The sequence below is a fragment of the Pongo pygmaeus genome, chromosome 7 (genome assembly GCF_028885625.2).
Source record: "Pongo pygmaeus isolate AG05252 chromosome 7, NHGRI_mPonPyg2-v2.0_pri, whole genome shotgun sequence".
Classification (NCBI taxonomy): domain Eukaryota; kingdom Metazoa; phylum Chordata; class Mammalia; order Primates; family Hominidae; genus Pongo; species Pongo pygmaeus.
Window position 1 is genome coordinate 79955903 of NC_072380.2, and position 22796 is coordinate 79978698.

The window sequence follows — 22796 nt, forward strand, 5'->3', positions numbered from 1 at the left end:
CACCAAAGAAAATGTTGGTCTTTAGCATGCATGGCTATGACAAAGAATCAACACAGTTTAACTCCTAGCTGAAGAAGCATAAAACCTCCGTATGTCATGGACAGATTTCAACAAAAATATCCAAGGCAAAAACACAGCTAGATGAGACAGAGAAATCAGAATCAGACTCAGACATAGCTGCAATTTTGGAATTATCATGCTGAGAATTTGAAATAGCTGTGATTAATATACTAAGGATTTGAAAGGAAAAAGTGCACAACATGCAAAAACAGATAAGTAATGTAAACAGAGAGATGGAAACTCTTAGAAAGCACCAAAAGGAAATGATAGAAATCAAAAACAGTGTAACAGAAATGAAGAACGGCTTTAATGAGTTCATGAGTAGACAGAACACGGCTGAGGAAAGAATCAGTGAGCTCAAAGATATGTCAATAGGAACTTCCCAAATTGAAAAGCAAAGAGAAAAAAGAAAGAAAGAGACAGAACAGAATATCCAGGAAATGTGGGACAATTTTAAAAGGTGTAACATATTCATAATGACAATATTAAAAACAGAAGAGAGAAAGAAACAGAAGAATTATTTGAGGTAACAAAGGCTGACAATGTTCTAGAATTAATGACAGACACAAAATCACAGGCCAGGAATCTGAAAGAACATTAAACAGGGCAATACTAAAAACCTCTACACCTAGTCGTAGTGAAAGTACAGAAAATCAAAGAAAAAGAGAAAATCTTGAAAGAAACCAGAGGCAGGAAAAAATACTTCACCTACACAGGGACAAAGATAAGAATTAAATCAGACTTTCTTTCTGAAACCATGCAGACAAGCAAGAAAAAAAAAATCCACCAACCTAGAATTCTGTATCCAGCAAAATTATGCTTCAAAAGTGAAGGAGATATAAAAACTTTCCCAGACAAAGAAATATTAGTGAAATTTGTCACCCATCAATCTGTCTCACAAATAAAAAAGGTTAAAAAAAGTTCTTCAAAGTTGAATCTCTGAATAGACCAATAACAGGATCTGAAATTGTGGCAATAATCAATAGCTTACCAACCAAAAAAAGTCCAGGACCAGATGGGTTCACAGCCGAATTCTACCAGAGGTACAAGGAGGAGCTGGTACCATTCCTTCTGAAACTATTCCAATCAATAGAAAAAGAGGGAATCCTCCCTAACTCATTTTATGAGGCCAGCATCATCCTGATACCAAAGCCTGGCAGAGACACAACAAAAAAAGAGAATTTTAGACCAATATCCTTGATGAACATTGATGCAAAAATCCTCAATAAAATACTGGCAAACAGAATCCAGCAGCACATCAAAAAGCTTATCCACCATGATCAAGTGGGCTTCATCCCTGGGATGCAAGGCTGGTTCAATATACGCAAATCAATAAATGTAATCCAGCATATAAACAGAACCAAAGTCAAAAACCACATGATTATCTCAATAGATGCAGAAAAGGCCTTTGACAAAATTCAACAACCCTTCATGCTAAAAACTCTCAATAAATTAGGTATTGATGGGACGTATCTCAAAATAATAAGAGCTATTTATGACAAACCCACAGCCAGTATCATACTGAATGGGCAAAAACTGGAAGCATTCCCTTTGAAAACTGGCACAAGACAGGGATGCCCTCTCTCACCACTTCTATTCAACATAGTGTTGGAAGTTCTGGCCAGGGCAATTAGGCAAGAGAAGGAAATCAAGGGTATTCAATTAGGAAAAGAGGAAGTCAAATTGTCCCTGTTTGCAGATGACATGATAGTATATCTAGAAAACCCCATTGTCTCAGCCCAAAATCTCCTTGAGCTGATAAGCAACTTCAGCAAAGTCTCAGGATACAAAATCAATGTACAAAAATCACAAGCATTCTTATACATCAATAACAGACAAACAGAGAGCCAAATCATGAGTGAACTCCCATTCACAATTGCTTCAAAGAGAATAAAATACCTAGGAATCCAACTTACAAGGGATGTGAAGGACCTCTTCAAGGAGAACTACAAACCACTGCTCAAGGAAATAAAAGAGGATACAAACAAATGGAAGAACATTCCATGCTCATGGGTAGGAAGAATCAATATCATGAAAATGGCCATCCTTCCCAAGGTAATTTACAGATTCAATGCCATCCCCATCAAGTTACCAATGACTTTCTTCACAGAATTGGAAAAAACTACTTTAAAGTTCATATGGAACCAAAAAAGAGCCCGCATCGCCAAGTCAATCCTAAGCCAAAAGAACAAAGCTGGAGGCATCACGCTACCTGACTTCAAACTATACTACAAGGCTACAGTAACCAAAACAGCATGGTACTGGTACCAAAACAGAGATATAGATCAATGGAACAGAACAGAGCCCTCAGAAATAACGCCACATATCTACAACTATCTGATCTTTGACAAACCTGACAAAAACAAGAAATGGGGAAAGGATTCCCTATTTAATAAATGGTGCTGGGAAAACTGGCTAGCCATATGTAGAAAGCTGAAACTGGATCCCTTCCTTACACCTTATACAAAAATTAATTCAAGATGGATTAAAGACTTAAATGTTAGACCTAAAACCATAAAAACCCTAGAAGAAAACCTAGGCAATACCATTCAGGACATAGGCATGGGCAAGGACTTCATGTCTAAAACTCCAAAGGCAATGGCAACAAAAGCCAAAATTGACAAATGGGATCTAATTAAACTAAAGAGCTTCTGCACAGCAAAAGAAACTACCATCAGAGTGAACAGGCAACCTACAAAATGGGAGAAAATTTTCGCAACCTACTCATCTGACAAAGGGCTAATATCCAGAATCTACAATGAACTCCAACAAATTTACAAGAAAAAAACAAACAACCCCATCAAAAAGTGGGCAAAGGACATGAACAGACACTTCTCAAAAGAAGACATTTATGCAGCCAAAAAACACATGAAAAAATGCTCACCATCACTGGCCATCAGAGAAATGCAAATCAAAACCACAATGAGATACCATCTCACACCAGTTAGAATGGCAATCATTAAAAAGTCAGGAAACAACAGGTGCTGGAGAGGATGTGGAGAAATAGGAACACTTTTACACTGTTGGTGGGACTGTAAACTAGTTCAACCCTTGTGGAAGTCAGTGTGGCGATTCCTCAGGGATCTAGAACTAGAAATTCCATTTGACCCAGCCATCCCATTACTGGGTATATACCCAAAGGACTATAAATCATGCTGCTATAAAGACACATGCACACGTATGTTTATTGCGGCATTATTCACAATAGCAAAGACTTGGAACCAACCCAAATGTCCAACAATGATAGACTGGATTAAGAAAATGTGGCACATATACACCATGGAATACTATGCAGCCATAAAAAATGATGAGTTCACGTCCTTTGTAGGGACATGGATGAAATTGGAAATCATCATTCTCAGTAAACTATCGCAAGAACAAAAAACCAAACACCGCATATTCTCACTCATAGGTGAGAATTGAACAATGAGAACACATGGACACAGGAAGGGGAACATCACACTTCGGGGACTGTTGTGGGGTGGGGGGAGGGGGGAGGGATAGCATTGGGAGATATACCTAATGCTAGATGACGAGTTGGTGGGTGCAGCGCACCAGCATGGCACATGTATACATATGTAACTTACCTGCACGTTGCGCACATGTACCATAGAGCCTAAAGTATAATAATAATAATAATAATAATAATAATTAAAAAAAAAAAAAAAAAAAGCAAGAAAAAAAAAAAAAAAAAAAAAGAAATGAGAATAATAGGGCACTTCACCTAAACTCAGCTGACTTACAAACTAATTTATCTGAACTAGTTATCTAAAAACGTTTTTTTGATGTGAATATGGTAACTGATTTTTTTAATGATTAATTCACTTAAAATTTGATCTAATTTTGAGTGGGTCATATTTTGTATCCACTTTTACATATGAATAATTACATGAATTCAATAATTTAAAATTTTTTTTTCCTGAAAGGTCTTCCAATTTATGTGTTTCTAACTATATTTTATATAATCGCAGTGCTATATGAACACTAGGGTTTACCAGTATTCTTGTGGAAATAGACTCCCTATAATGTCTTGAGACCTTTTGATTGAAACATAGCTTTGAATAAGGGTCTGTATCAGTTAAGGTAGTCTAGTTTATGCTATGATAATGTTCCAATATTTCAGTGTTTTAAGATAGACGCGTACTTTTCGCTCATGCTATGGGTATGCTGGAAGTCACTGGGGAATTCTGGTCCATGCTGTCCTCATCTGGGGACCTCGAGTAAGGGAAGGCTATCATTTGTATTTGTTGTTGATTACTGCTATACAGGAAGATAAATAATTGTGCTCCACCTCTTAAAAAAAAAAAAAAAAAAAAAAAGTTCTTTAGAGAGGGAGGAAAGTGATACAGGCCAGAAATTAGGATTTACATAAAGAAAAATGAGTGTTAGAGGAGGAATAACTGAAAGGCTTCTTTGTTCCCTCCCTGAAGTACTAGCACCATTCCCTGAAATTAGACCACCCTATTCATGTCATTGAATACAAACGCCTACTCATTTTCTTTCTTTATTCTTTTTTTCTCTTTTTTTTTCACATTTTTCTTTTCTTTTGTTTTCTCACTTTTTTCTTTGTTCTTTGTTTTCATTTTCTTCTTTTGTTAGTTTGTTAGTATTGTTAGCAGTAAGTTCACCATGCTGCAGGGCCTCTTGGCCATCTCTGCTTAGGAGGAGACCCATATTGGCCATGACCAGCTCCTCAAGATAGCAAGACTATCTTTATCAAGGTGAAGATGGCCTGGCACTTCAAAAGTGGGGCTGTGCAGATCATTAACACAAGTCAGCGGAATGCATCTTGGCTCTGAGACTGTTCCACAAAGTCTAGAAGGGCCAATGCTGGATGGAGACAGCTGTGGAAAAGAGCTGTGTGGGAAGTCCATCAACTGTGTGTGCGTAGCATGCCCAGCCAAGAGGATCCCAGGAGTGGAGGATGACGGTGTGCAAACTGCTGTGGCATTCCCTCCGCGGGTTCAAAGTATTTGGCATCCCCATGGCATTCAAAAGCATTGTGTCCAAAATAACTGTGGGTTTAAGTTTAAAAGAGTGCCAGGAGCCACCTGGGAGACAAGAGGAGAGGCTTGCTAGAAGGTGCAGGCTGACCCCTCCACTCCAGCCTGGGTGAAACTTAAAGAGAATAGACTATTTCCTGAGGCATTTCTCCCATACCCTGATCCTCTCTGTCTTTTATTTCATGTTTGTTGGGGAGGGAGGTGGTTCTATAGAAATAAACACAATAAAAATTTTAATGGGGAAGTATTTAATATCTTATTTTCTGAGTTGTTTTTAATGATGGATTGTGGGAGGTAATTATTGATTTCAATGGTTCTTATTTATGTTTGTCATAGGGAATATAAGCTTGTCACTTCCTTCAGCTGGTTTTATAACAATGACATTAACACCAACAAATAACATTAGCAGCTACTACTGGCCAAAGTCTTTCTATATCATTCTTCTTATTTTTAGCCACACAAAGCCACTTAACAGATTTGAAAATGAATAGTGAGGGAGGTTAAGGAGCTTGTTGAAAATCACTGAACTGGTGAATGGCGGAGCTTATGTTGTGAGCTTGTGCTCTCAACCTCAGTGCTATCAGACCTCCCTTGGTTCAGGTCTATGGGCCCCTAGAGTCCTGTTTTTGTTTTGTTTTGTTTGTGCATCCTTTTGAGGTTGGTTTACTGTGACTCTTAAATGGATAATTCAAAGTCATAAGAGAGAGGACACAACCAACTGCTTTGTGTAGCACTTTTCCATGATCCTTGTGAATTAATTTGTGTGCCGTCTCCTAAGTCCTCGTCTGCATAATCAGGTCATAGTTCTGAAGTACAAATTCTATCTCAAAAACATGAAAGAAAAATGATGCTGTCCAGAGTGCTGAAAATGCTACTGGTGAATGGAACCTTATATATTAATACTATATAGCCTGGGCTTTGGTGTCTGCAGGTCTTTGGCACACACCTTGACCCCTCTGGTATTACAGCTTTAGAAGGAGCCCAATTTAAATGCAAACTAGAGGATGGTGGCTAGCAAAGGGGCCTCCTCACTCCTCTCCTGCCTCGTGTCAAAAATTCTTAAGAGCTAAATAGCAAATGTAGAGCAATGTCTTTAGAATGAGCATCTCTTGTTCATCTCTACTCACTAAACTGGAAGATTTCCTTTCCTTTTTCCAATCCTTTTCTATTAATGAAGAAATTAATTTACTCAAATAGTCAGTATTTTTACTCTTGAGATGTTAGGAGCTGCATGAGTATATAATATGAATAATAAATGTTTGTCAAACAAATATATTTATTGGCAGCCACTATCTGCTTGCATGGTGCTAGAGCCAGAAAGATGGGTAAACTATAATGCTTGTCTTCAAGGAGCAAATATACTAGTTGGAGATTTATTCACAAGTATTTTTTGAGCACCTTTAAGTACCTAGCACCAAGCCAATGACAAAGATATATTTCTTTAATTTGATGAATAGTGGTGATATGTATATAGGAGGGGCAGTTAATCCAGCCTGGAGAGGAGGGAGGTTAGGTTGATGGAAAGTAGACAGAAGGTGAGACTTCCTAAAGAAAGTGATGATTGAATGGTCTTAATGGATGAGTGGAAGTTGGCTGGCCAACAAAGGATAAGAGTGAGGCAGAACTTTAGAGACCTGGCACTGAGAAAGACAGTAGAATACACATTTCAGGAGTACATTTCAGCAATTAACAAAGAGCTGTGTATGTGACAAAAACAGCATTCCTTTCATCTGGAAAGTAGGGCAGAAGAAATATGTTCTGGGCTGTTGGCAGCCAACAGAGGCAGAAAGCAATGTTTGCCAGCACATGCTCTGTAGAACTCAAGATGCTTGGGATATTAATTAGTGCAGCTTAATAAATAGATCCCAAGGTCAAATTAATACAGAAAATACATATGTCCATTGTTAATCTTAAGAAGGCATGAAGTCCACAGTTTTCTGGAAGGTTTGAGCAGGTTTTCACCTGGGTATCTTGAGAAACTAGTGCTCAGAAATGCCATGTCAGCACTTATGTAGCATGGATGCTACCTGGTTGGTCTAATAGGTCCAACTCTCCCTGAAGATATGCTGATTCTTCCCAGAGATCAACGCAAGCCAGAGGCAGGCAGGAAAGAGGCAGTTGCAGATGTGTTGACGGGGAGATGCAAAAATGGAGAGTGGACGAAGTTTTCTAGTTGACCTTTAACTTAAGCCACTGCTCATCTGTTCTGTGCTGGGAATTGTAAGCCCTCCAGCTCTCCGAAGTATCAGCTTCATGCTGTAGCTAAAAAAGCATGTGCCCTTTTCTTCTCTGATTTCTTTGTATTCTTTTAACATCTTAAGGCAGTACAATGAATGACTCACATGGATATTAAAGGTAACAGCTATTTTTATTGCTGGGCTATTGATTGGGAGAAAGCAGGAATTCTTGATTGAGATAGAAGAGGTTGGTTGGAAAAGAGTTTGACTATTTTTGTCCCTTGACACTTGAGAGAATTGTGCCTTCTAAGAATTTTGGCTTTTAGAGTCAAAAGAAGGCAGCTAAAGTTTTAAAGTGAAAGCTACGTAAGTGTCATCTCTCATTTATATTACAAATGCCAGGATTATCAGTGCTGGTCATTCAGAGAGGAACTGACTTACTCATGGACATCAAAAGGAAAGACAGTAATAGATTTCTCCTGATTTCATAATAGATTTCTCCTGATTTCACAGAGCCTCTGCCCTTGAGTCACTGTACAAAGTGGCAATTGCCCCAGTTGCTATCCTGATGTCAGTATATATCTCCCAAGTGTTAAAAGCTATATGGTTTGTAGTTTTTATGATACTTATAGACATTTAAAATCCTTTATGTAGAAGAGTCTTCACAGATCATGTAGGATAGTGCATTCAGTTTGAGTGTGTTCTTGCATTGTCTGTAAAAGTTACCTTTAAGGTACATCTACCAGGATGTACTCAGATGTAAGAAGAGGGAAAAAAACTGTCTGAGAAGAGAGATGGGGGTTGGCATGTGGGATGTGTTGAAGAGAGTAGTTCTTATATTTATTTTTCTCTCCAAGCAGCATTGACCATGGCCTCTGAGCCTTGTAGGAGAGGAGGTTAGGCCAGAGCAGGGATGATGGTGTGAGAGTATTCAGATAGGGAAATGAATAGAGAGCAAAATGTAACTAAGATTTGTTGTATCTGCTTCACCTCCATTTGGCTATGTACCTGCCTCGTTTAGCTTATATCATGTTTTCATCCATATAGTAACATATCTTATAAATTACTTAGCTTTTTTTTTTTTTAGAGACAGAGTTTTGCTCTTGTCACCCAGGCTGGAGTGCAGTGGCATGATCTCGGCTCACTGCAACCTTTGCCTCCTGGGTTCAAGCGATTCTCCTGCCTCAGCCTCCCAAGTAGCTGGGTTACAGGTACATGCCACCACACCTGGCTAATTTTTGTATTTTTTATTGTTTTTAGTAGAGACAGGGTTTCACCGTGTTGGCCAGGGTGGTCTTGAACTTATCCACCCGCCTTGGCCTCCCAAAGTGCTGGGATTACAGGTGTGAGCCACCGCGCCCAGCCCATAAATTGCTTAACTTTTGAAAAGCTATGTTGTCTCTAAAATCAAATCTGATTGGATGTTGGAACCTCAGCTACCATGCTTTCCTCCCTCACTCTCTAAATCCCTCACACACATTCACTTATCCTTAGAAAGTAAGGTTGCATTTACCCGGAGTCATTAGTAAAGACTAATTAAACACCTGCTCAGCTGCTTAAACATGTGTGTTATGATACTCCAAAAATAGAGCTATTCAAAATTTATGGTGTGAAGGAGGGTAAATGTCTTACATTATTTTTTATTAACTCTTAAGGTTGAAGGATTGCAGTTTTTGTGTCTCCCATACGGGAGGTAGAAAAACATTCTGAGACATTCATTAATTTTTAAAGTATCATTCAGAAGAGAAGAAAATAGAGACTTCTGTTTACTTGAGTGAATGATTATTTATACTTTTATTTCTGGCTTGCAATTTGAGAGTTTAGGGGAATTATGTCTTTATTTTAGATATGAATCTCAGAAAATAAGTGCAGTAGGTTAACAAGGCAAGAACATCTTACAATATTACTTCCTTTTCCCTTCTTCATTAGTTCCAGAATGAGTTAATGGCTTATCCTTTAGGCTTTCTCCTTTACATTTTTTCCCATCTCTTTGCAGATAATGTCATAAAGTCCTGGTGACACCCTCTTTGATAATCAGAGCTGTTCACAACTCACTTTAGAGCACTCACTCCTGAGCTGCTGGGTCACACCTCCCTGTGCCGGGATCAGCCTGTATGTCAGGTCCTCCAAGCTGCAGTATGTTCGGGGCTTCTGTCCTCTCAGACAGTCCCCAGACATAGGGGATGAGATATTTTTGGGGGGGGGCAGGAATCTGAAGCTCTTTCCAGGGTCAGACTGCTTAGTGAGGTCACTGAAGAGTTCTGAAAGGTTTCTTGATTGACAATTTCATGGCATGAAATTTCTTATGTCCTTTAAAGTTGAAGTACACCTTTTTGGTGTGGACTTTCTTCTCGAATATGTTTAGCACAGTGCCTGGCACATAAGAGTGCTCAATAAATATTTTTTTCCTCTTTTCCAGTAAAAGAGTTGTAAATAAAAGAATTAGAGTGAAATTTTAGAAGACAGAAAAAATACTATGTACGGCTCAGGTTACAGATGTTTTGTGGATGAGGCTGATTTGAGCCAAGAATGTATCTGTTCTACAGACGCTGACGCTATAGCCTACTGACTGTACTTCAGGTACTCCTATGGAATGAGAATATAATGGTGACCACACACACAAAGGTTTGCAACCTGGTGAGGTAAACAAACATTCATCAAATAATTCTAGAAATGTAAACTTACATGGGAACAACCAAAATATCCAAAAGGAAAATGGTGAAATAAATCATGTTAGTTTTCATTTAATATTTTGTAGCCATCAAAATTATTTCAAAGAATTGTTAAATAATTACAATAACATAATTTAAAAAATAGGATATAAAAGTAGAGAATATAATTTCTATTTTATAAAACAAATAATGCTTACCTAGGTGTAGGAAAAGTGATTATATACCACATTAAACAGTGGTTCTTGCTGGTGATGAGATTATAAAGCATACAGCATGTTCTGTTAAGAGTAGTGTTTTTGCCAGGAGGTAAGTGTATTTGTTTGAATTTCCAGTTAAATCCTTTATATGCTTTAAATGAGGAACTAAAGTTTTCACATTGACTCTTTCTCTCTCTTTGGGCTGTTTCATTTTTGTTTTAATGAGGTGGGGAGTAAGGTGAAGGCTCCTGTTGAGTGGGACAAGGAGGGTTCTGGTGAAAACTTCATAGTATGGCTCTGAGAGATGTGAGGTATGGGCACTAATTTGCTTTAAGTGTCTGCCCAAGCAGGATTAATCTTTCTCTGCTGTTTATTTTTTATTTTTTGCCTGGCATTTTGTGTCTAAAGGGAAAGTTTCAGAAATGCTTCCAGGGATGATAATGGGAGTTTGAGTCCTGGGCATCTGATTAAACTCCTATGTTATTAATCAAAGTCTGGAGTGTTCTGGATTAGTTCTACTATTTCAGAGCGATACCTACCATCTTCTATAATCTCAACCCAAAATGGCTTGTTTGAAAGCTTTTCCCTTGGAAGCCACTGATGTGTTATTACTTTTATCAGCTAAAAATAAATTCTTTTTCTAGAGTTTGCTTGTTTATGTAAGTAGCTGAAGGTTTTCAAGCTGGAAATTAACTTTATTATAGAAGTGCTGATGACACAGTCATATAAATAGAATAGGACGTATAAGATGCGAAAATACCGGAAGATTTTCCTCTGATCTGCAAAATTTTGTGTCTGATAATTTTTTTCTTTTTCTATGTTCTATACTTATTTCAAAGACTCACTGGGTCATTTAAAGTGAGGCAGTTGGACTGAAGATAGTGTTGCATACAGACTGTCTTTCATGCCATCTTGGACTTACCCTACTTTGCACGATAGAGATACCAAGATACCAAGATACCAAGGGCTGGCCTTGTGAATACCAAGGGCTATTTTCACATTATAATTTGAGAGATGCTGAAAACACCTGTTACTGCTTTCCTTATACCCAAATTATACAATTAGAGACTTATGCTTTTAAGTCTTGGATACTATTCATAATGAGTTCCTATTAAGATATGAACATCTAGGATGGAAAGCAGCTACCACCTGGAATCTTACCAGGATTTTCTGCCAGTCAGCTGAGAAGGCAGAGTACAATGACCCGGTGGAAGAAGGGTTAATTACTGCTGGGCCTTAGGGAAGAGCTGGGAGGAAGCTGGCTGCACCAAGGACTTTCCACAGCTGACCCTCATTCTGCAATGACAGCAGCTCCTATTGCACAGGGCTGTAAAATTATTCAGAAAAGAGCAGGGATAATGCATACATTATGCCTGCTTTGAAATTGGTTGACACTTTACTTCTGGGATTTTTTTCCTCTTTACTAACTAGCATATACTCTATTCCACCTTTCTCTTCCCTTACCTGCTGATCACTACTCTTTTTAGGAATAATTGAGGGGAAGAAATGTTGCCTGATTTCCCTGTTGATATGTAGCATAGCAGTTCCTTTTGGATAGCTCATCTCCTTGTAAGATGGCAGGTCTGGTGGATGCTTTTTAAATGTTTTCCTTTCCTCAGTCGGGCGGAAGAGAAATTGCTGTTATGCTAGATGCCGGAGCACTTGAAGCAAATCTGTTTCCAGGTTGACTATCAAAGCTAAGGAAATTTCCAGAGTAATATGTTTCTAATTTTTTGCTCCCTGATGCTAAGTACACCTAGCGGGTTTGCTGAGTACTGCATCTTCTCTGCCATCCAGCTGCAGGCAGGGACTAGAATAGTTCCAACTGCTTGGCCTGCCTACTGTGTGCAGGGCTGGTTTTGGCTGTGCCAGGCTCCAAGCTTTAAGACTACAAAGGATAACACAGTTACTGAAGGGCAGGAGCTCCTCTTATAGCTTATTATAGGGTGCAGCACTCCTACAACTCAAGCAAGAGCTTCCTGAAAAGTTAAGTATCAGGGAAAACTATTTTGCATCCATTTTCAGGATGGCCACGAAAAAATTGTCCACTTGTTTAGAAAGGTGCCATGATTTGTGCTTTGCGATACAATTTTTTAAATGGTTACTTTTCTTTAATTATTAAACACTGTAAGCAAGGATAAAAGACGAATCAAGTTAGTAAGAAAACAAGGAACATCCTAGTAGTAAAATGTCAAGAATAGGCAGTTTACAAAAAGAAGTACAAATGTCTAATATATTTTTATTAGATTAAAGATTTTATTAATCTTTTATTATTAAAGATTCTAAATATCACTAATATTTAAAAAAATTAATTGGGATGCCATCAGGCTGAGGGGGCCTCCAGCGCCCTGGGTTCCTATGTAAGCAAACTGAACCCAACTCAGTAAATGGTCATATTCTAGGCCAATCATAGATTACCAACTAACCCCTAACTAGGGACTTTACTAAATAAGGCCACTGCTCCTCTTCAATCAATCAAATATTTTCTTTACCATGCTTCTGCATTCACCCCAAAAAAGCCTCCCCAGCCCCCACCCTTTCATTGGAACCCTGAACCACTTGCAGTTTTGTGTTGCCTGATTCATGAATTGTTGTTTGCTCTAATAAACTTTAACATTTTTACATGCTTTCCTTTCTCTTTTAACACAACAAAGAAAGAAATGACCATAAAAGCATACATTTTTAAGCATGAAATTAGCAAAGATTTTTTAAAAACTCACAATACCCAGTGTCAGTGAGGAAATGAGAGAAGTGTCTTCTTAATACCTCTCATATACCAATAGGAGTATTCATAAGGATACGATTTTTTTTTTTTAGACGGAGTCTCACTCTGTTGCCCAGGCAGGAGTGCAGTGGCGCGATCTCGGCTCACTACAGGCTCCACCTCCCGGGTTCACGCCATTCTCCTGCCTCAGCTTCCCGAGTAGCTGGGACTACCAGTGCCCGCCACCACGCCCAGCTAATTTTTTGTATTTCTCAGTAGAGACGGGGTTTCACCATGTTAGCCAGGATGGTCTCGATCTCCTGACCTCGTGATCCACCCACCTAGGCCTCCCAAAGTGCTGGGATTACAGGTGTGAGCCACCACGCCCAGCCAAGGATAAGATTTTTAAAGTCTATTTGGCAATATATTACGACCAGTTATGCATTGATATTTTTTGACATAATTTCTTACCTCCTAACTCATCTTAATATAAATGAACAAACAAAGGGGAATGATCTGAGATTATCAAGTACAGCATTGTTTTCATGTGACTCTCAGTGGAGAGCTTACTCTGCCTCCCATTTCTTCTGATGTGTAGCTCGCTAGATTCAGGGCTTAGTCCCAAAGTAAGCCCAACTTACTGTGCTGGTAACTGAAAAGACATTTTATTTATTCCTGACAGAATAATCATACAGATTCTGAAGCTGGTGCACCCCCCTCCTCCAATTTTTTGAAAGAGCCACTTTTCATTTCCTGCAACCTGATTTAAATCGTTAACATCTTGCACTTCGCAGTTGTGATAATGGTCTCCAGATGAAGCCTCACCCAAGTGGCAGCTTTCCCCAGGGCTCAACATGGCTGTAGGTTCTTATCTAGGACAGGTTGGGTTTCTCCCTCTCTGGCTGGCACCAGGGGCTAGAGGTTGGATAGGTGTTGGGCTGCTGAGGAAACAGCCAGACCCCTGTTTTTCCTCCCTGCCCTGCCATTGTTGTCAGAGCTTCCATTCCCTTTAGAAACATGTAACTGAGCTTATTGGCCACATGGGAGACCCCGCGTGTGCCCTCATAGCAGCAGTGCTTCGATCTGTAATGATTAATGGTGTCTCCATGTGCAAATGTCGTTAAATGGTCAGAGCAGTGAATGTGGGCATCGCATAGTTGTGTTGTGGACTTTTTTCAAGAGGCAGCATTTGGAATTAGAAACCTACTTACATACACTTTGCACTAATTTACATATAAACCTCAAACAACTCACTCCAAGTGCTTTTCTCTGAATTCAGCTAATTAATGTGGCTAACCACTGTTGTAGCCAAACCCAGTATTAAGGACATTACACACATGAAATACTAAATAGCTTTACAAAAACATAATCATGATAATGGTGAATGAGCTCAGGCCAAATACAGGTGGCATTAGCTGCTCTATAGCTCTGATTCCTCATGTTGGAGTGATAATCTCAATTAACAAACTCTCCCAAACTGTGCCTGTTTAATAGTCAGCTGAGTTCAAAACAAGGAAAATAAACTATTGACTCTCTTTCATTTAATAGTCACTGTGTTAATGGTGCCATAGTTATTATTTCACATTTATTTTATTATCTAATAAGAAATCAATGTAGTGAAGTTGGTTAACGAAAAGAAGAAACACACAGAGAAGGTCACATTGCAGATCACGTTAAGTGCTCTTAGGGTTTTCAGGGTACAACATGCATAACTGATGCTAGAGCTTTGAATTTCCCCCCTCAGTGGGAAATTTACCCTTTTCAGTGATCAGTGAGTAGAAGGAATATGTTCTAAGCAGTAAAATAATTCTTAAAATTCATGCTAGTCTTTTTGGGTCATCTGAAAATGCTGATCTTAATAGGTCTTAAAATAACTAAGTGATTAGCTTTTGTTTTTTTGCAGTTAAATTACATACCCATTTATACTAGAGTCCAGTACAGGTCAGCGTTCATAAGTTCCTCTTTCCCTGGAAACCATGGGAGAATAAATTGGGAAGAGAAAAATATTTTAATTTTAGCAGGTGTATTAGTCTCCTTGGGCTGCCATAATAAAATACCAGAGGCTGGGTGGCTTAAAGAATAGAAATGTATTTCTCACAGTTCTGGAGGCTGAAAGTTCCAGATCAAAGTACCGCAGAGTAGGTTCCTGGTGAGCTGATGGCTGCCTTCTCACTATGTCTTCATGTGGCCTTTGCTCAGTGAATGGGGGGGGGGGGGGGTGGGTCGCAAGCAAGAGGTCCCTGATATCTCTTCTAATAAAGATACCAATCCTATGGTATTGAGCACCAACCTTATGACCTCATTTAACTTTAATTACTCCCTTTGAAGCTCCATCTTTAAATACATCAATGCTGGGGGTTGGGGTTTCAACATACGAATTTTGGGGAGACACAAACTTTCAGTCCATAACAGCAGAAACTGCTCAGTCTCCCTCCCCCTCAGCCATCCAGTCCAGTGTGGGCACAGCTATTTGAGGACTGTTTAGGAAATAATAGTGTGGTCTTGCAAAGCAGTTCTGCTGCCCCATGAGTTTGGAGCGTGAATGATATATTTGAAGTGTGTATTTCTGGTGTGTGGGGAGTGGTGGTGAAGGACAGAGGTCAGGAGCAAGAAAGTCATGCTGAGGTAACATGTGGGATGTTTCCAGTGAGACAAAGCATGGATTATTTGAAAAACTAAAAAAGTAGTTCCGTTGGGGAGAGGTATATGTGGTGATGTGAAAGTGCGGCAGAATGAAGCTGGACAGGAAAAATGGGTGATATAAAGGAAGGAGCATCCCTCTCTTTTTCAAAAATAATCAGGGGCCTTGAATCAGCCTCTTCATTGGCAATACCATGCCAAGAAAGATTAACAGCTTGAAATCAGAAGACCGAAGTTTTAACTGAGCTCTATTCCCAAGAGTTCACATATGACAATTTGCATTCTCTGCCTCCATTTCTTAGTCATACCTATGACATATACTAAGTCTACCTTTTTCTTTTAAGAGACAGGGTCTCACTTTGTCACCTAGGCTGGAGTGCAGTGACCCGATCATAGTTCATTGCTGCCTGATCTCCTGGGCTCAAGTGATCCATCTGCCTCAGCCTCCTGGGTAGCTAGGACTATAGGCATGTACCACCAAGCCTGGCTAATTAAAAAAAAATTTTCTTTTTGTAGAGATGAGGTCTCGCTATGTTGTCCAGGCTCATCTCAAACACCTGCTCTCAAGCAATCCTCCTGCCTCAGCCTCCCAAAGCACTGGTGTGAGCCACCCCACCTGGCTGGCTTTCATAATATTATGGAATCCTTTTGTAGTAAGAACAACTTCTGAATCATTGCCCTGGTGTCCTTTGCTATTGCAGTCTTAGGGTCTAGAACTGTCTGCTGTGAACCTGTCGATAATGGGGAAGTTTGCTTATTGCAAATGAGTTCAGTTCTGTGGTAAAGAACTCTTTTTTTTCTCCCACTACTCCTCCAAGGACATGACCTAATAAATCTTTACCAGCCAAATTTTACTGTGAAGGGCAGCCATGGTAAAATTCACCACTCTTGGCCTTAGGCAGAGAGAGAGAGCCCTAGCTAAGAAGTCAAAGTGAGGAAAAGTCTCTAGTGCTGCTCTCTAGACTCCAAGGTCAGAACATACCTTTCCAAAATGGTCCCGTTCTATGTAGTGGGAAAGTTCTGTGGTAATAGAGTGCTATGTTTCCATTACATGACAGCCTAATCTCTTTATTTGGCCTAATCTGAATTTCCAAAGTCAATACTCTGATGAACATTATCTGTTTATAAAATGTATGGCTGCTAAAAAACCCATAAATAAGTTGATAGAAGGTAATTTTTTACACTTTAGGGTACATTACCTAGGGCAATATTAATTTTTTATTTTTAAAATTAAAAAAATTGTCGGTACATAGTAGGTGCATGTATTTACGGGGTAGACGAGATGTTTTGATACAGGCATGTGATGTAAAATAAGCACATCATGGAGAATGGGGTATCCATCCCCTCAAGCATTTATCCTTCAAGTTACAAACAATCCAATTATACTCTTTAAATTATTTAAAAGTGTACAATTAAGTTACTATAGTTGCCCTGTTGTGCTATCAAACACTTTTATAGAGTTACTATAGCATATTGATTTTTAAAATAAGTAATGTGTCCTATCTTAGCTCAATTTCTGCCAACAACAGAGTGATAGTTCAAAATTATGAATATGAGTGAAGTCTAGAATGAACTCACCAGTGTCTCTGATTGACTCTGCTCATTGCCCTGCCATGGTTGGGGTGCCATCATGTCCTCTGCTCTACTACATCTTACTCATCCACTAGGTTCTCAATTTTTTACTTCTGTAATTTCCCCTTCTTTAGACATCTTTTGGGCCTACTTGATTAGGCACTGTCTTGTCTCAATGAATTCTTTTTCAGTTAATCCTGAATTAGGTTTTAGGTCCCATGAGGGAAGGAGATGTAGCTCATGCTGTATCTGTACTGGCAACACCATTTGGCTCATTTTTATGTGTCCAAATAAGAGGGTGTTTCTCCTACTGCCTCCCAGGTTCAAGCAATTCTCCTGCTAATTTCTGTATTTTTGAGTTTTACCTTGTTGGCTGGGCTGGTTGTGAACTCCTGATCTCAAGTAATCCGCCTGCCTTGGCTTCCCAAAGTGTTGGGATTACAGGCATGAGGCACTGCGTCTGGCCAATAAATTTAAACAAATAGTAAGCATACAAAATATGCTCTCAGATCTCAATGAAATTGAGGTAGATAAAAAAAAAAACAGAAAGAGAGCTGGAAAATCTTCAGATACTTGATATTAAACATCACAGTCCCAAATAACACATGGATCAAAGAAGTATCAAGAATTAAAAATTATCTTGAACTAGATGACAATGAAAGTACATAGCATTGAAAGCATATATTAAAAAAGAAAAAATCTAAAATCAATAATCTAGCCTTCTACCTCAAGAAACTAGGGAAAAGAGCAAGTTAAAATCAAAATAAACAGAAGAAAAGAAATAATAAAAATTAGAGCAGTCATCAGTAAAATTGAAAATAGGCAATTAAAAATCAAGGAAAGAAAAGTTGACTCTTTGAAAATATTAATAAAATTGATAAACTTCTAATCAGAATAATTAAAAAAAGAGAAAAGACACAAATACCGAGGTCAGAAATGAAAGAGAAACTATTACTGCTAATCCCATGGATGTTAAAAGGATAAAAAAATTGATACCTATCCGAAATCAATCAATTATTTGAACGACATAACCTACCAAAACTCACATAAGAAGAAATAGATAACCTGAATAGACCCGTATCTATGAAAGAAATCAAATTAATACCCTTCCCAAATAAAAAACACAAGCCCCACTTGGGTTCATTGGTGAATTTTACCAGACATTTCAGGAAGAAATTATCTGAATTCTCAACAATCTCTGCCAGAAAACAAAAGCAGAGTAAACACTTTCTAACTCATTCAATGAGGGGAGCATTACACCAATACCAAAATTAGACAGAGATGATACCATAAAAAATTACAGACCAATGCCTTTCATGAACATAGATACAAAAATCCTCAACAAAATATTATTACAGCAAAGTAAATCCAACAATGTATGAAAAGACTTATACACTATGACCAGTTGGGATTTATCTCAGGCCTACAAGGCTGGATCATTATTCAAAAATCAATTAATGTAATCCATAACATCAACAGGCTGAAGAAAATCACACAATCACATCAATAGATGCAAAAAAAGCATTTGACAAAATCCAACTCTGATTTATGATTAAAAAAAAGCTTTCATCAAACTAGAAATAAAGGAAAATTTCCTCAATTTAATAAAGAATATCTACAAAAAGTCTTCAGCTAACCTCACACTTAATGGTGGGAAAATAGGTACTTAGAGAATACATAAATAATCATGTACAGAATGTTGGCAGAAATATGCATGTTAAGGGTGATTCTAATGAGGTCTCACATGGAACTCATTAATCAATGAAGAACATATTATTGGATAATGGAGAAAAGATGACTCTTGTTATAAAGTGGCAAACACCTTGTTAAATTGTCTTCATGTTCTAGTGTTTTGAGGAAAGTAGAATTTTTTAGTGATGAAATCGGATATTTAGCTAAGGAGATTTATAAGAAGGTGTTGCAAGAGTGGCTTGGATTCTCCTGGCTGCTTATAGTAAAATGTGAGAAAAGATAAATGAATTGAAGACAAAATTGCTAAAGCAAAGGAAGCAGAACTTAAAAATTAAGCAAATTTTCACCATGTTCACATTGCAAAAAAAAAAAAAAAAAAATTAGAATATGTGTTTGGGGCCAGGTGCTGTGGCTCACGCCTGTATTCCCAGCATTTTGGGAGGCCGAGGCAGGCAGATCATCTGAAGTCAGGAGTTCAAGACCAGCTTGGTCAACATGGTGAAACCCTGTCTTTACTAAAAATACAAAAATTAGCTGGGTGTGGTGGCAGGTGCCTGTAATCCCAGCTACTCGGGAGGCAGAGGCTACAGAATTGCTTGAACCCAGGAGGTGGAGGTTGTAGTGAGCTGAGATTGTGCCATTGCACTCCAGCCTGGGCAACAAGAGTGAAACCCCATCTTGAAAAAATAAAAATAAAAAAATAAAAGAAAGTGTGTTTGGAAGGGAACACTAAGATGATCAATGATTTGATACAATTAGCATATCCATGAACCATGAACTTAAGCAGCCATTTCAACAGAAGTCAGAAATAGAGATGGAAGTATGCCAGCACAAAGACTGTCAGCTGGGACTAAAGGAAAGAGAAAAATGGGATGGAATGAAGGAAGGATGTGAATGTGAACTACCCTTAAAAGACAGATAAGAAGAACCCTGACAACTTGAGTAAAGTTTCAGGATTCAAAATTAATGCACAAAAATCAGTTGCATTTTTATAAACCAACAACCCTCAAGCTAAGAGTGAAATCAAGAACTCAACCCCATTTACAATGGTCACACACACAAATAAAAAACCCTAGGAATACCTTTAACTAAGAAGGTGAAAGAGCTCTACAAGAACTACAAAACATTGATGTAGATGACACAAATGAATGGAAAAACATACCATGCTCATGGATAGGAAGAATTAATATCATTAAAATGACTATACTTCCCAAAGCAATCTACAACTTCAATGAAAATTCATCAAATTACTGACATCATTTTCCACAGAATTAGAAAAACCATTCTGAAATTTACATGGAACAAAAAGAGAGCCAGAACAGACAGAGCAATCCTAAGCACAAAGAACAAAGCCAGAGGTGTCACATTACCCAACTTCAAACTAAGAGTCAGAACAGACTGAGCAATCCTAAGCACAAAAAACGAAGCCAAAGGCATCACATTACCCAACTTCAAACTACACTTCAAGGCTATAGTAACCCAAACAGCACAGTACAAAAACAGACACACAGATCAATGGAACAGAGTAGAGGACTCAGAAATAAAACCACAGCCCTACAACCCACTGATCTTCAACAAAGTGAAAAGAAATAAACAGTGGGGAAAGGACACCATATTCAATGAATGGTGCTGGGAAAACTGGCTAGAATGAAACTGTACCCCTTACTTTCACCATATAAAAAATTAACTCAATATGGATTAAAGGCTTAACTGTAAGACCCAGAAATTATAAAAATCCTAGAAGAAAACCTGGGAAAAAGCTCCAGACATTGGCCTAGATAAAAAATTTGTGATTAACACCTCAAAAGCAATAGTAACGAAACAAAAAATAGACAAATGAGACTTAATTAAACTAAAGAGCTTCTGCATAGCAAAAAGAACAACCAAGAAGAGTAAACAGACAACCTACAAAGTAGGAGAGAATATATGCAAACTATGCATCTGACAAATGACTAATACCCAGAATCTATAAGAAACTTAAACAAATCAACAGGAAATAAAACCAAATAACCCCATTAAAAAATGGGCAAAGGACATGAACAGACACTTATTAAAACAAGACATACAAGCAGCCAACAAACATTTGAAAAAATGCTCAAAATCACTAATCATCACAGAAATGCAAATTAAAACGACATTGAGATACCATCTCACACCAGTCAGAATGGCTTTTATTAAAAAGTCAAAAAACAACAGATGCTAGCAAGGCTGCAGAGAAAAAGGAACACTTATACACTGTTGGTGGGAATGTAAATTAGTTCAACCACTGTGGAAAACTGTTTGGGGATTTTTCAAAGAACTAAAAATAGAACTGCCATTCAATCCAGCAATCCCACTACTGGGTATCTACCCAAAGGAAAAGAAATAATTTTATCAAAAGACATTGGCACTCATGTGTTTATTGCAGCACTATTCACAATAGTGAAGTCATGGAATCAATCCAGGTGCCCATCCATGGTGGACTGGATAAAGAAAATGAGTTATGTATACACTGTAAAGTAAAAAGTATCTGAGACAGGTCTCGATCAAGTTAGAGGTTTATTTAGCCAAAGTTAAGGACATACCCCACCCCCTCAAAAAAGGAACACAAAACCACAAGACCAGTCTGTGGTCCATGCCTTTTCCCAAAGATGATTTGAGAGCTTCAGTATTTCAAGAGGAAAATCAGGGTAGAGGGGAAAGAGGAGGGTAGGGTCACATTACTGAATCTCTCACATGTTGTGAGAGAAAAGAAGGTAGGGGGATAGTCAATTATGTATTCATCTCCTGCTCAGTAAATTGGCACTTTACATAAGGTAAAGTTAACATATCTGTATCTGGCCTTTTACCTCTAGGTATCTGCCTAGGTATAAGCAGGTATCTGGCCTTTAATAAAATGCATCTGGCCTTTTATCTGCAGTTATCTGCTTAGGAACAAAACGAAAGGCAGTCTCTCGCATGATTCAGCTTTCAGCTCAATTTTTTTCTGTAGGCATAGTAAATTGGGGTCCTGAGACTTTATTTTCTTTTCATTACACCATGGAATACTATGCAGCAACAAAAAAATATGAAATCATGTCCTTTGCAGCAACATGAATGCAGCTGGAAACCATTATGCTAAGCAAACTAACACAGAAACAGAAAATCAAACACTGCATGTTCTCACTTAGAAGTGGAAGCTAAACATTAGGTATACATGGTCATAAAAACAGGAACAACAGACACTGGGGAATACAAGAAGGAGGAGGGAGAGAGGAGGATATAGGTTGAAAGAAACTATCAGGTACTATGCTCACAACATAGGTGATGGATACATTCATACTCCAAACCTCAACATACCTATGTTTGTTACATAGGTAATAAAATTCTAAAATAAAAGTTGAAAAAAGTTATATAAAGAAAGGAAGAGATAATATCATTTACAGCAACACAAATGAAGCTGGAGGCCATCATTCTAAATGAAATGACTCAGAAACTGAAAATCAAATACTGCATGTTCTCACTTGTAAGTGGGAGCTAAACAATGAGTACATATGGTAATAAAGATAGAAATAATAGACACTGGAGCCTCCTAAAAGGGGGAAGGATGGGAGAATGGCAAGGGTTGAAAAACTACCTATTGGGTATTATTTTCACTGCTTGGGTAATGCGTTCATTAGAAGTCCAAATCCCAGCATTCTGCAATATACCTATGTAACAAACTTGCATATGTACTCCTTGAATCTATAGTTTTTTTAAAAAAGAACCCCCAAGGTGACTCGGGGTCAATAGGGCTGCCACTCCCACCACAAGTCCAGAATGCATGGATCTATGGAAAAAGGCTGTATCCACCTTGGTTTCCAAGAGTGGGACCATGACCTAAGAGAGTCATGAGGGCACCTGACAGAGCCATGGGGTGTGACTGCTGTCCCAGTGGGTCTTTGGGGGCAGGATCATTGTCCTAGTAGGCTTGGAGGGTAGAGTATTGAGCCAAAGAGAATTGTTCTTGAGTTTTAAGATCTTATGGCATTTGCCTTGGTAGGTTTTGGATTTGCTTGGGACCTGTCACTACTTCCTTCTTTCATATTTTTCCCTTTTGAAATGAGAATGAGAATGGAATG